Source organism: Ranitomeya imitator, chromosome 2 (assembly GCF_032444005.1).
Source record: "Ranitomeya imitator isolate aRanImi1 chromosome 2, aRanImi1.pri, whole genome shotgun sequence".
In the NCBI taxonomy this organism is placed as follows: domain Eukaryota; kingdom Metazoa; phylum Chordata; class Amphibia; order Anura; family Dendrobatidae; genus Ranitomeya; species Ranitomeya imitator.
In genome coordinates this window covers 584,749,357-584,765,646 of record NC_091283.1, presented here as the reverse complement: position 1 = coordinate 584,765,646, position 16,290 = coordinate 584,749,357, and positions in this window count along the sequence as shown.

Here is a 16,290-nt window from a genome sequence, read left to right as displayed (position 1 = left end):
GGAAAGTGATAGGCCGCCCTAAACAGATGTGCTTTTAGGGAGTGCCTAGAAAAGTCAAAGTTGTGGTTATACTCCTAATTTTATGGGGGAGAAAGGGTAAGAAGTGAGTTATCTATGTAGGAGATTGAACTGAGCTGGACAAAGACCAGATCAGAGGTGTTACCATCTTTGTGTGTCTCAGAGGTTGAACGTTGTGAGAGGCCAAGAGAAGTGGCTAGAGATAGAAGCTGGGTTTCAGTTGGGGCTGTTGAAGTCTCTCAGGATAAGGATTGGCAATTCTGAGGACATGAAGTGTGGCAGTATTGCAGAAAAGTGGTCAAGGAAGCAGGTGAGTAAGCTTGGGGGACGTTATATGATCTCTACTCGGAGGAGAGGGAATGAAAGACCCTGATGGTGTGAACCTCCAAATAAGAATGGCATCCAATGGGCCTGTATTTATTTATTTTTTAAAAACAGGATCATTGGTGGCAGCGAGGAGTGTGGGGTTATCATGGAATTAGCAATGATCGTACAGCAGTATATACATACAGTATATTCCACGCATTGTAATCCAGAGGTGGATATGCCGTTCGCTCGCTTTTAGTTTTCTAAGTACTAATTATTGTGAATAGCCTGCGGCCTGTTCGGTTGATCGTTGCCCAATCGTATAATTGCCTGGGTGATAGGGGCCAGCTGAGAGCTCTTCGCTCCAAATATCACAGCGAGTGGTTCAGCGTGACTCACGGCTTGTGATCTCTGTGATAATTGGATGGCCAATCCAATCTGCTGGCCATGGAAATTAAGCTTTTACGCCTTGTGGATACAGGTGGTTTCTGAAAGCTGATGGCTGTCGCAGTACCCCTGTGCCAGATGCCCAGTCACCATTGCTTCTCTAGAAAGATGTGCCTGCACTACACCAGCAACATCACACATTCCCTTAAAAATACTAAGGGTACCGTCACACAGTGGCACTTTGATCGCTAGGACGGCACGATCCGTGACGTTCCAGCGATATCGTTACGATCTCGCTGTGTCTGACACACTACTGCGATCAGGGACCCCAATGAGAATCGTACGTCGTAGCAGATCGTTTGAAACTTTCTTTCGTCGCTGGATCTCCCGCTGACATCACTGAATCGGCGTGTGTGACGCCGATTCAGCGATGTCTTCACTGGTAACCAGGGTAAACATCGGGTTACTAAGCGCAGGGCCGCGCTTAGTAACCCGATGTTTACCCTGGTTACCAGCGTAAACGTAAAAAAAACAAACACTACATACTTACCTTTCGTGTCTGTCCTCCAGCGCTGTGCTTCTCTGCACTGGCTGTGAGCGCCGGCCAGCCGGGAAGCACAGCGGTGACGTCACCGCTCTGCTTTACGGCTGACCGGCGCTGACAGTGCAGAGGAAAGCACAGCGCCGGAGGACAGACACGGAAGGTAAGTATGTAGTGTTTGTTTTTTTACGTTTACGCTGGTAACCAGGATAAACATCGGGTTACTAAGCGCGGCCCTGCGCTTAGTAACCCGATGTTTACCCTGGTTACCAGGGGACTTCGGGATCATTGATCGCTGGAGAGCTGTCTGTGTGACAGCTCTCCAGCGACCAAACAGCAACGCTGCAGCGATCGACATCGTTGTCGTATCGCTGCAGCGTCGTTTCAGTGTGACGGTACCCTTAGTGTGCATGTGTGCAAGGGTGCATTTCAATACAGACAACTAGACGAGCAATCATGGACAGGGGCGTTACATCTCACTGACTGAGAACTTGGTGACTCTGTTTGCTGTGGGGGCAGTCTTGCAGGGCCCTTGGGGATGGAGAAATAAAACACTACACACCATAAGATAGAGAACTAAACTACTAGACAACAGGGGTTGGCAAACTAAAATACTAAATAGCTAAGGTTGGAGAACAAAACAAATACACACCAGAGCATGGAGAGCTAAACTACCGTATATACTCGAGTATAAGCCGAGATTTTCAGCCCACTTTTTTGGGCTGAAAGTCACCCTCTCGGCTTATACTCAAATCATACCCAGGGGTTGGCAGGGGAGGGGGAGTGGGGGCTGTGTAATTATACTTACCTACTCCCGGCGCGGTCCCTCACGTCCCAGCTTCTTCCAGCGCTGCAGTTTCTTCCTGTACTGAGCGTTCACATGGTACCGCTCATTACAGTAATGAATATGTGGCTCCACCTCCCATAGAGGTGAAGCCGCATATTCATTACTGTAATGAGCTGTAACGGTGACCGTTCACTACAGGAAGAAAATGCGGTGCCGGGGAACAGACCTGCAGCGACGGCGCCAGGAGTATGATGGGGGGCAGTGCACGATACTCACCTGCTCCTCGTGCCACCGGCGGCGCCGCTGTGTCTTCCGCATCCTCTGCAGTGACGCTCAGGCCAGAGGGTGCGGTGATGCGATTAGTGCACGCCGCCTTCTTCCTGAACATCGGTGCAGAGGATGGGAAGACACAGCGGCGGTCAGCGGTGGAACGGGAAAGGTGAGTATGTAATTTTTTTATTTTTTTAATCGCAGCAACAGCTTTTGGGCCAAATATCTGTATGGAGCATCTTATGGGGCCATGTGCAGCATTATATGGGGGCAAATGTCTGTATGGGGCATCTTATCCGGCCATGTGCAGTATTATATGGGGGCAAATGTCTGTATGGGGCATCTTATCCGGCCATGTGCAGCATTATATGGGGGCAAATGTCTGTATGGGACATCTTATCCGGCCATGTGCAGCATTATATGGGGGCAAATATCTGTATGGGGCATCATATCCGGCCATGTGCAGCATTATATGGGGCAAATATCTGTATGGGGCATCTTATCTGGCCATGTGCAGCATTATATTGGGCAAATGTCTGTATGGGGCATCTTATCTGGCCATGTGCAGCATTATATTGGGGCAAATGTCTGTATGGGGCATCTTATCCGGCCATGTGCAGTATTATATGGGGGCAAATGTCTGTATGGGGCATCTTATCCGGCCATGTGCAGCATTATATGGGGGCAAATGTCTGTATGGGACATCTTATCCGGCCATGTGCAGCATTATATGGGGGCAAATATCTGTATGGGGCATCATATCCGGCCATGTGCAGCATTATATGGGGCAAATATCTGTATGGGGCATCTTATCTGGCCATGTGCAGCATTATATTGGGCAAATGTCTGTATGGGGCATCTTATCCGGCCATGTGCAGCATTATATGGTGGAAAATGTCTGTATGGGGCAACTTATCCGGCCATGTGCAGCATTATATGGGGGAAAATGTCTGTATGGGGCATCTTATCCGGCCATGTGCAACATTATATGGGGGCAAATATCTGTATGGGGCATATTATCCAGCCATGTGCAGCATTATATGGGGAAAATATCTGAATGGGGCATCTTATCCGGCCATGTGCAGGATTATATGGGGCAAATGTCTGTATGGGGCATCTTATCCGGCCATGTGCAGCATTATATGGGGGCAAATGTCTGTATGGAGCATCTTATGTTGCCATGTGCAGCATTATATGGGGGCAAATGTCTGTATGGGGCATCTTATCCGGCCATGTGCAGCATTATATGGGGGCAAATATCTGTATGGGGAATCTTATCTGGCCATGTGCAGCATTATATGGGGGCAAATATCTGTATGGGGCATCTTATGTGGTCATGTGCAGCATGATATGGGGGCAAATATCTGTATGGGGCATCTTATGTGGCCATGTGCAGCATTATATGGGGGCAAATGTCTGTATGGAGCATCTTATGTTGCCATGTGCAGCATTATATGGGGCAGTTATCTGTATGGAGCATCTTATGGGGCCATGTGCAGCATTATATGGGGCAAATATCTGTATAGAGCATCTTATGGGGCCATGTGCAGCATTAAATGGGGCAAATATCTGTATGGAGCATCTTATGTGGCCATGTGCAGCATTATATGGGGCAGTTATCTGTATGGAGCATCTTATGGGGCCATAATCCACTTTTGTGGAGCATTATATGGGGCAAATGTCTGTATGGAGCATCTTATGGGGTCATAATCAACATTTGTGCAGCATTATATGGGGCATATTTTAATATGGAGCATCTTATGAAGCCCATCATAAACTGTATGGAGCATTATATGGGGCTCCTGATTCAATATGGATATTCAAAAACACTTAACCTACTGATATCTCAATTAATTTTACTTTTATTGGTATCTATTTTTATTTTTGAAATTTACCGGTAGCTGCTGCATTTTCCACCCTAGGCTTATACTCGAGTCATTAAGTTTTCCCAGTTTATTGTGGCAAAATTAGGGGGTCGGCTTATACTCGGGTCGGCTTATACTCGAGTATATACGGTAATAGTCAACAAGGGTTGAAGAACTAAACTACTAAACAGCTTGGGTTAGAGAACTAAACTAGTACACATCAGGGGACTAGACTTGGAATCCCCAGGGCTTGCAAGACAAATCCACTGTAACCAGAGGTGTATCTGGGGGGGCAACCAGGGCATGTGCCCCGGGCACAGCTGGCAGGGGGGCGCAGTCGGGCCACCTAGTGCGATGGTCCGAAGTGTCTCCCCCAGCAGCTGCATTCTGCCGCCCCCAGACTGGTAGTCGGCAGTTCTCTGAGCTGGTTGTGGGGGGCACCAAATTGAATTCTTGCCCCGGGTGCCAGAAAACCTAGATACACCTCCATTTGTATCTAACACTTCCTCCAGTGCTTCTGCCTCCTCCAGCCCCTCTAAGCAGAGGCGTAGCTAGGGGTTCAGCCTAGGGGGGGCGAGACATCTGAGTGGGCCCCTAACCTCTGATTACAACTATGGTGATTGGTGATGCACCCTAATAGTGGACGTAGGAGAACGTCAGCAGATGATCCTGCTGCAACTAAAAAAAAAAAAACATCTCCACAAGACCAATACTGATATTACCGCCATATTGTGACCATATAGGGGTAGATACCAGTCCTACAAAGCATACAAGTGATAACAGCACAGTTACAGATGATGACTTACCACTGACGTTCTTTCTGATGGAATCGTTCACTTTTCCCGCCTTTTCCATCTGGTCCAGACCGACATGGCGACTTCTCCACCCAGGACTCGTCTGCAGAGAATACAACGACACATTTCACTTCTCATATTCCAGCTGTGAGACTCATGCTGGTGTGGTAGATGGAGGCAGGTATATCTCGCCCAGGTGTTTGTCCTATGTGAATTAGGCCACTCAGTATCTTCAGGGTGCTAATGGGTTAATGATTGCAGGAATAAAAGATGACCAGCTGGGTGTTTCCAGTGTCTGCCTGGGGCACACAGATTGCCTGCCTGTGTGAGACAAACATGAGTGAAGAACTCTGCTCAAGATCTGTATGATGTTAGCTGGGTGGGAGAAGCCCCCCCAGTTGTTGAGATAGCAACATATTTGTTTAGTTAGTGCCGGACAGGCTAGGGTTTATTTTTATGTTTTGTTTTTTGTGTTGCTTTCACGTTAATAAATCTGACCTGAGGTCAGCCTGCTCAGAAACCTGCTGTACGCCTCAGATTCAATGCACAAACCACGTGTCCTTTGACCCCAGCAAAGGCGATCCCAGAGTGTTTTGTCACATTGTGGTGGAGAACGCGGGCATACCGTGGCACAGGCGACAGCATGGAAGACGTGGTGAAAGCCTTAGTACAGTCCACTGCCGTACAGCAGCAGGCCACTGCCGCACAGCACGAAGCTAATCGCTTGATGGCCGCACAGCTGAAGGAGTTACTGGACATGACGGTTGCAGACCGCCAACTTCTCCAACAGGTGGCGCAGCGCCTGGTGAGCATGCCTGACGCTGACCCGGAAGCAGAGTCCAGAAGGATCCATGTGAGTCGATACTGGCAAAAGCTGACTGCAGAAGATGACGTCGAGGCATATCTGACAACTTTTGAGCGGACGGCATTGAGAGAGAAGTGGCCGAAGGCACGATGGGCCGATTTGATTGCCCCGTTTCTCTCCGGCGAGGCCCAAAAAGCTTACCATGATTTGGACCCGGAGGTCGCTCAGGACTTTGAGAAGCTGAAAGCTGAGATCCTGGCCCGGCTGGGTGTGACGACGGCTGTCCGTGCACAGAGGGTACATCAGTGGACATACCAGCAAGATAAACCAGCGCGGTCTCAGATGTTCGACCTGATCTACTTGACAAAGAAATGGCTGCAACCCGAGGTACTGACAATACCCGAAATAATCCAGCGGGTTGTCCTGGACAAGTACCTGAGAGTACTACCCCCAGCGCTGAAAAGGTGGGTAAGCCAAGGAAATCCCACGACAGCGGATCAACTTGTGGAGTTGGTCGAGCGTTATTCCGTGGCAGAAGGACTTCCCGACGACACCGCCAAACCCCGGACTGTGCCTCCTCCTCGTGGAACCGGTAAGACTGTTCCAGGGACCACGGGTGAAGGAAAATCGCTTAAAACTGTGGGGGAGGAGTCCGGGACTGCTCGCACTCCGAGACCAAGAGTATTGGACGGTGGTCTCAGTAGGGGACCTGTTAGGTGTTTCCGCTGCCATGAGAAGGGTCATGTTACCGCTGAACCCATGCAGTGCGACGTTATAGACTCTAGAAAACGCATGTCTTTGGTTACACAGCTAGTGAGTGTGAATGCGGGTCAAAATGATACAGTGAAACACCTGTGTGAATTATCTGTTGATGGGAAAAATGTTGTGGCATTACTAGACTCTGGAAGTGTGGTGACTCTGGTGAAAGCTAGTCTGGTGGCACTTCCATCTGGTCCGTCTGACAAGTTTTCTGTGACGTGTGTGCATGGTGACACTCGCTCGTACTTAACAGCGGTCATATGGATTTCTACTCCCTATGGGTCAGTGCAGCACAAAGTGGGACTCGTTCCCGCATTGTTACATGATGTAATCCTGGGCAGGGATTTTCCCTATTTCTGGCAGTTGTGGGAGAATCAGTTGCTCCTTCACGGTAGCTGTACCCGTGAATCTTCTCCCATGCCATCTGGAGGTCCCGAGTCCCTAGAGGAGACCCCACAGGAAGATGTTGCTGGGGAGGTTAGTGAATCTAACCTTCAGTACCCCTTCTCCGTCATGGCAGGGGAAACAGAGGAAACTGAGGAACCTCAGCGAGAGGCGGAGGCAGACAGCCATCCGGCACCCTGCCTGCCAGATTTGGGAGTCCAGGTGGATGACTTCCACAGCGAGCAAATGAAAGATCCTACCCTGACTCCGGCTAGGAAAAATGTAAAAATGATAGATGGGGTACCCGTAGAACCTGACACTAGGCTAGCGTACCCGTATATGGTTCTTGAAAATGATTTGCTCTACCAGGTAGAAAAAAAAGGGGAAGACACAGTGCAACGGTTAGTGGTACCCAAACCTTATCGGCGGAAGGTACTGGATTTGGCCCACGGACATATAATGGGGGGACATCTGGGGGTACAGAAAACCACAGAAAGGATATTGCATTGTTTTGTGTGGCCTGGAATACATTGTGATGTGCGTAACTATTGTGAGTCCTGTCCAGAGTGCCAAATCGCGGCCCCTAAATCTCAGTTCCGTAGCCCTTTGGTACCCCTTCCTATCATCGGGGTCCCTTTTGAGAGAATTGGGATGGATTTGGTTGGGCCCCTTCCCCGATCCGCACGTGGGCACCAACATATCCTCGTCATCGTGGACTATGCCACTCGTTACCCGGAAGCCGTCCCTTTGCGTAACACAGCTACCAAGACGATCGCCAAGGAATTGGTACAAGTGTTTAGTCGGGTGGGAATTCCAAAACAGATACTCACCGACCAGGGGACTCCCTTTATGTCGAGGGTAATGAAGGAGCTCTGCAGGCTCTTACAAATAGACCCGTTGCGTACGTCTGTCTATCACCCTCAAACAGATGGCCTGGTTGAGCGCTTCAACAAAACCTTAAAACAGATGCTCCGGAAGGCGATAGACAAAGATGGGAAGAACTGGGATTACTTGTTACCCTATTTGCTGTTTGCCATTAGGGAAGTTCCCCAGTCTTCCACAGGATTTTCGCCTTTCGAACTGTTGTACGCCCGTCGTCCCCGGGGACTGCTGGACGTCGCAAAAGAAACCTGGGAAGGTCAAGTCACTCCCTTTAAAACGGTGATCGACCATGTAACACAAATGCAGGATCGTATTGCCGCTGTCATGCCCATTGTTAGGGACCATATGTTACAGGCCCAGGGAGCCCAGAGGCAAAGTTATGATAGAGGCGCTAAGGTCCGTACATTTGCACCCGGCGATAGGGTGTTGGTCCTAATCCCTACGGTGGATAGTAAATTCCTGGCGAAATGGCAGGGCCCATTTGAGGTCCGAGAAAGAGTTGGTGAAGTGAACTATAAAGTGTACCAGCCGGGTAAGAGAAAACCGGAACAGATTTATCATGTGAATCTGATAAAATCCTGGAAAGACCGCTCTGCCCTAACGGCGGATCTGCCCCGTCCGGTTTGTTCACCTAATGTACCAGAGGTGCAGGTTGCTGAGACTCTCTCAGAACGACAAAAATCTGAGGTTAAGCAATTTTTGTTACAGAACCGACAGTTTTTCTCCGAAAAACCAGGCCGGACGAAGTTGGTGAAACATGAGATTGTCACAGAGCCTGGCGTCACTGTTCATGTGAAGCCCTACCGGATTCCGGAAGCCCGCCGTGAAGCCGTCTCCCGGGAAGTGATGGCAATGTTGGACTTAGGAGTCATTGAGGAGTCACACAGCGCCTGGTCCAGTCCAATTGTGTTGATACCTAAACCGGATGGCTCCATCCGGTTTTGTAATGACTTTAGGAAACTGAATGCAGTTTCTAAATTTGATGCGTACCCTATGCCCCGGGTCGATGAGTTGATCGACCGGCTTGGTAAAGCCCGATACATTACGACCCTGGATTTAACAAAGGGGTACTGGCAGATTCCTCTGGCCGAGGCGGCCAGAGAGAAGACGGCATTTGCTACACCGGAAGGTCTGTTCCAGTATGTCTATATGCCGTTTGGACTTCACGGAGCTCCCGCAACGTTCCAGAGATTGATGGATCGAGTCTCTTGAGGCCTCACAGACAGTACGCTTCTGCCTACCTGGATGACATCGTAATTTACAGCATGGACTGGGAAACTCATCTCCAGAAGGTACAAGCCGTGATTGATGACCTGCGAGATGCAGGTTTAACGGCAAACCCCAAGAAATGCCACATCGGGCTTGAAGAAGCCCGATACTTGGGCTACGTGATTGGCCGAGGAGTGGTTAAACCCCAGATCGACAAAATACAGGCAATTCAGGGCTGGCCACAACCAGTGAACAAGAAACAAGTGCAGGCTTTCCTGGGGATTGCCGGCTATTATCGCCGGTTCATACCCAATTTTGCAGCCATGGCTACTCCCTTGACGGATCTTACCAAGGGGAAGGGTTCCGTCATGGTAAAATGGACCTCAGCTGCTGAAGAGGCCTTCCACAGCCTGAAACGGGCTTTGTGCTCTCAGCCCGTACTAGTGACTCCTGATTTCAGCAGCGAGTTTGTGGTACAAACTGATGCCTCTGATACTGGTGTCGGAGCTGTACTTTCCCAGGTGAGGGACGGAGTCGAACACCCGGTCCTCTATCTCAGTCGGAAACTGAATGTACATGAGCAGAGGTATGCCGTGGTTGAAAAAGAGTGCCTAGCCATTAAATGGGCTCTCGACTCCCTCAAGTATTACCTGGCTGGTAGGAAGTTTAGGCTGGTCACAGACCATGCCCCTCTCAAGTGGATGCACCTCCACAAGGACCGTAATAGTCGGGTAACCAGGTGGTTCCTTGCCCTGCAGGCTTACTCTTTTACGGTGGAGCACCGACCTGGGGTGCAGATGGGGAACGCCGATGCCCTATCCCGAGTGCACTGTTTCAAAAGTGTTCTTGCTCGACCGGAGTGGTCTGAGCAAGGGGGGGAGATATGTAAGACTCATGCTGGTGTGGTAGATGGAGGCAGGTATATCTCGCCCAGGTGTTTGTCCTATGTGAATTAGGCCACTCAGTATCTTCAGGGTGCTAATGGGTTAATGATTGCAGGAATAAAAGATGACCAGCTGGGTGTTTCCAGTGTCTGCCTGGGGCACACAGATTGCCTGCCTGTGTGAGACAAACGTGAGTGAAGAGCTCTGCTCAAGATCTGTATGATGTTAGCTGGGTGGGAGAAGCCCCCCCAGTTGTTGAGATAGCAACGTATTTGTTTAGTTAGTGCCGGACAGGCTAGGGTTTATTTTTATGTTTTGTTTTTTGTGTTGCTTTCACGTTAATAAATCTGACCTGAGGTCAGCCTGCTCAGAAACCTGCTGTACGCCTCAGATTCAATGCACAAACCACGTGTCCTTTGACCCCAGCAAAGGCGATCCCAGAGTGTTTTGTCACACAGTCCCATCACCATCTATTCCCAACCTGCACAAACTCCTCATCCTGCTGATACCCCAATACTGAGCCGCTGCTGCCGTATGTGTCCCTATTACTACACCTGATACCGCAATACTGAGCTCCTGCTGCCGTATGTGACCCTATTACTACACCTGATACCCCAATACTGAGCCTCTGCTGCCGTATGTGACCCTATTACTGCACCTGATACCCCAATACTGAGCCTCTGCTGCCATATGTGACCCTATTACTACACCTGATACCCCAATACTGAGCCTCTGCTGCCGTATGTGACCCTATTACTGCACCTAATACCCCAATACTGAGCCTCTGCTGCCGTATGTGACCCTATTACTGCACCTGATACCCCAATACTGAGCCGCTGCTGCCGTGTGTCCCTATTACTGCCCCTGATACACCAATACTGAGCTGCTGCTGCCGTATGTGTCCCTATTACTGCAAAAAAAAGGGAAGAAGCCAGCACTGCTTATGGTCAGAACGCAATAACTGAAGTGCAATTGCACATAAATTCTAACTGTATTTCAAATATGAGACATTTAGCAAACAATTGATCAATTCTTTGAGCTACCCCGCCACTTCACGGCAATCTCATAATGGGGCAGTCCTAATCTTCGTATTTTATTTACGTTGTGCCATTATGGCTTCCTGAATGTATAAAAAAAAAAGGACCACATTAAATGCGAACTGTACCTGGAGCATTTTCAGAATCACTCCCTTGGTGCCAGGAAAGGCAAGCGCAGGTAAAGGCCGATCAGGTCCAGCGCGGACATCTCAGATCTGGCTTCCACACTGCCAAACCCGCACCAAAGATGAAGGGTGAGACAGGCTGAGACACAGGTGCACAATTAACTTGAGCCTGAGGCGGGGCAGGGCTGCTGTGTGTGTGCACAGCAGCCTATCAATCACAGTGAACACAGAAAGAATGGCGCACATAACCCAGCGTGCACGGCAACAGTGGTGGTCAGCCACATAATGCTTTGCCAGGCCTTTACAGCCGCAGCCTTCAGGTCTTGCTTGTTTGTGGGTCTTTCCGTCTTAAGTCTGGATTTGAGCAAGTGAAATGCATGCTCAATTGGGTTTAGATCTGGAGATTGACTTGGCCATTGCAGAATGTTCCACTTTTTGGCACTCATGAACTCCTGGGTAGCTTTGGCTGTATGCTTGGGGTCATTGTCCATCTGCACTATGAAGCGCCGTCCAATCAACTTTGCAGCATTTGGCTGAATCTGGGCTGAAAGTATATCCCGGTACACTTCAGAATTCATCCGGCTACTCTTGTCTGCTCTTATGTCATCAATAAACACAAGTGACCCAGTGCCATTGAAAGCCATGCATGCCCATGCCATCACGTTGCCTCCACCATGTTTTACAGAGGATGTGGTGTGCCTTGGATCATGTGCCGTTCCCTTTCTTCTCCAAACTTTTTTCTTCCCATCATTCTGGTACAGGTTGATCTTTGTCTCATCTGTCCATAGAATACTTTTCCAGAACTGAGCTGGCTTCTTGAGGTGTTTTTCTGCAAATTTAACTCTGGCCTGTCTATTTTTGTTATTGATGAATGGTTTGCATCTAGATGTGAACCCTTTGTATTTACTGTCATGGAGTTTTCTCTTTACTGTTGAGTGTTGACTTAGAGACAGATACACCTACTTCACTGAGAGTGTTCTGGACTTCAGTTGATGTTGTGAACGGGTTCTTCTTCACCAAATTAAGTATGCGGCGATCATCCACCACTGTTGTCATCCGTGGACGCCCAGGCCTTTTTGAGTTCCCAAGCTCACCAGTCAATTCCTTTTTTCTCAGAATGTACCCAACTGTTGATTTTGCTACTCCAAGCATGTCTGCTATCTCTCTGATGGATTTTTTCTTTTTTTTCAGCCTCAGGATGTTCTGCTTCACCTCAATTGAGAGTTCCTTTGACCGCATGTTGTCTGCTCACAGCAACAGCTTCCAAATGCAAAACCACACACCTGGAATCCACCCCTGACCTTTTAACTGATTACAGGTTAACGAGGGAGACGCCTTCAGAGTTAATTGCAGCCCTTAGAGTCCATTGTCCAATTACTTTTGGTCCCTTGAAAAAGAGGACGCTATGCATTACAGAGCTATGATTCCTAAACTCTTTCTCCGATTTGGATGTGGAAACTATCATATTGCAGCTGGGAGTGTGCACTTTCAGCCCATATTATATATATAATTGTATTTCTGAACATGTTTTTGTAAACAGCTAAAATAACAAAACTTGTGTCACTGTCCAAATATTTCTGGCCCTAACTGTATACAGGAGGAAAGGCTCTGTGCAGTGTATATATACAGGAGAGGTGCTTTTCTGTTTTGAGTTTTTCTATGAAACAAAGACTTTTCTACATAAACAACGTTGTTTGGTTTTGCGGCCCCAACAGATCTGTGCTACAAAGTAACAGGCGGCTCGGGCATTAATGAGGGACCTGATGCTGAATCCTTTCCACAAACCCTAATGACCCAATTAGTGCCCCGTCATTAGAAGCTCATTAAACGCCTCCCTGTCCCGAGCAGTCATGTACAGTATGGGGGGATCCTGCAGCCCACCCCCTGACTGCTCCATACCATGCACTGCCCTCTGTCGCGCTCACTATTATCCTGTGCATTTCTCCTTCATTGTTACCCCAAGTTACACTTGTCACCCCCCACTACAGAGTAGCAGGGCAGCCAATGTCACCCCCTCCTGGACCCTAATGGCAGCAGGAAATGTCTGCTCCTCTATTGGGTTGGAACATGATTTAATCAAGGAATAATGTGGATTTGTTGCCGGTGGCTGCAGGGGAAGGGTTAAGTGATGCCATGTCCTTGGTGGAAGCAGTGGCAGCTGCTGGGACCTGGACAGAGACAACCAATGTTGCTGTGACTGCACAGTGTGACCTGGAGGAGAGAAGCTGAGACTCCAGAGCAGAAATCACCCACATGCCAGCACTGGGCAGAGTCCCTCCAGTCACCAGCCTGGGGCCACGGGGCCCCAACGTACAGCCCACAGCTCAGTTTTATCCATGGCAGCAGCTCCCCTTCCTCCTGGCATCTGGTTAACCCCATTTATGCGGGTCGGATTGTTATCTTTAAGGTTTAGCAATAACCTTCATACAGATGGGAAGGGGTTAAGCTTCTTCCTACCCCACTGGTGCAGGTTTGGTGCAGCATGCATGTATTCTGGGTGAGCTGGGCGGCTACAGGCTGCACCCCACCAGCTGCTCCTCCAGACATCACCCACATTTTTAGGCAGCGGAGACAGACAGCAGCAGACTGAGCCACAACTGCAACCACTGCTGGATACCTTTGCACTCACTGGGGCAAGGGTAGGACGGAGCTCCTCAGAATCTGCCTGATAAACTTCAGCACTGTCTGCAGCCACCCAGGGGGGAGAGCAGAGAAGTGCTCTCTCCACCCACAAACAGTCACGCTGGCTGCCTTCTGTTAACCCCTATGTGTGCCTGCCTGGCTGCACTGACTGAGTGAGAAGATGCTTGTGTCAGAGCTGGCACATAGGGGTTAAGAGAACGCAGCCAGCAGTGACTTTGTGGGCGGAGAGAGCATGTTATCTCCTGCTCTGCTCTCCCAGCTGTATCTATGACAGCATGAGTGGGCCCCCCCCCCCCTCTCCCCAGGGCCCCGGCATTTGCCCGGTGTGCCGGGTGCTGACGCCGGCCCTGAGGCCATCATATGGGTATAGCTCCCTGAATGTGTCCAGATAACCCTAAAGGAATACTCTTGTCTGGACAAGACCCCAAAGAGGGAAATGGAAATGAGGGAATCAGAAAAAAGAGGGGGAGGTAGAATATTACCCATCTAAAGAAAAAAGTACACCCCCTGGCTCTTCTGTTCCTTTTTCCTCTTCTCCCCCTTGGGGATCTTGTGGTCTAGACTGAGTATATGTAAATGGACCCGCACCCATATGTGATTTTCTATATGCACCTACTTGCTGTTTCTATTTTCTTCTGGCTATTTTTCATCTTAATATATACTTACCTTGTAATATCTTCACATCCTGTTCCGTCCAGATGTGTCCAGATCCCAGAATTCTAAGAGGCGAAGTTCACCGACCACCATATTGGGACACCCAAGTGATGGGTGTCTCAATTTGGAAACTGTTTACGATACCAGCCTCTTGCGCGGTACCACCAGCTGAACACCGTCCACCACACACACTGTATATGCCGTACGCACCACACACCCACTGTAAACGCCGTAGGCAGTACACACACTTTATACTCATCCTCTTGAGCGGTACCACCAGCGGAACACCGTTGCAAACATGCCACTGCCGGGATCAGCCGAATGACTCACTGACCGCCGCCATCTTTGTACAAGAGGAGCGCAGAGCACATGGGGTAGACAGGTCAAAGAAGAGAGCACAGACGGGGGAAAGAGAGAGTGGATAGGTGGGTGAGCACATGGGGGGAGAGATTCTCAACGCTACAGAGCCTGCCCTCATCGTGACATTACCGCCCTCCCAATGCGATAGCATCGGGTCTCCATATAGTAAATATATATTCATCCTCAACTTTTTTAATAAGTAGTATATTGCCCAGCCACGTAGTATATAGCAGAGCCACATAGTATATAGCAGAGCCACGTAGTATATTGCCCAGCCACGTAGTATATTGCCCAGCCACGTAGTATATTGCCCAGCCACGTAGTATATAGCAGAGCCACATAGTATATAGCAGAGCCACGTAGTATATTGCCCAGCCACGTAGTATATTGCCCAGCCACGTAGTATATTGCCCAGCCACGTAGTATATAGCAGAGCCACATAGTATATAGCAGAGCCACATAGTATATAGCAGAGCCACGTAGTATATTGCCCAGCCACGTAGTATATTGCCCAGCCACGTAGTATATTGCCCAGCCACGTAGTATATTGCCCAGCCACGTAGTATATAGCAGAGCCACATAGTATATAGCAGAGCCACATAGTATATAGCAGAGCCACGTAGTATATTGCCCAGCCACGTAGTATATTGCCCAGCCACGTATTATATTGCCCAACCACGTAGTATATAGCAGAGCCACGTAGTATATAGCAGAGCCACATAGTATATAGAAGAGCCACGTAGTATATTGTCCAGCCACGTAGTATATTGTCCAGCCACGTAGTATATTGCCCAGCCACGTAGTATATTGCCCAGCCACGTAGTATATTGCCCAGCCACGTAGTATATAGCAGAGCCACATAGTATATAGCAGAGCCACGTAGTATATTGCCCAGCCACGTATATTGCCCAGCCACGTAGTATATTGCCCAGCCACGTAGTATATAGCAGAGCCACATAGTATATTGCCCAGCCACGTAGTATATTGCCCAGCCACGTAGTATATTGCCCAGCCACGTAGTATATTGCCCAGCCACGTAGTATATAGCAGAGCCACATAGTATATAGCAGAGCCACGTAGTATATTGCCCAGCCACATATATTGCCCAGCCACGTAGTATATTGCCCAGCCACGTAGTATATAGCAGAGCCACATAGTATATAGCAGAGCCACATAGTATATAGCAGAGCCACGTAGTATATTGCCCAGCCACGTAGTATATTGCCCAGCCACGTAGTATATTGCCCAACCACGTAGTATATAGCAGAGCCACGTAGTATATAGCAGAGCCACATAGTATATAGAAGAGCCACGTAGTATATTGTCCAGCCACGTAGTATATTGTCCAGCCACGTAGTATTTTGCCCAGCCACGTAGTATATTGCCCAGCCACGTAGTATATAGCAGAGCCACGTAGTATATAGCAGAGCCACATAGTATATTGTCCAGCCACATAGTATATTGCCCAGCACAGAGCCACGTAGTATAGAGACTTAAAAAAAAAATAAACATATACTCACCTATAGCTCGTTGAAGTCCTGCTATACTTACCCTCCGCCGCCTTTCCCGCTCCTCGCCAC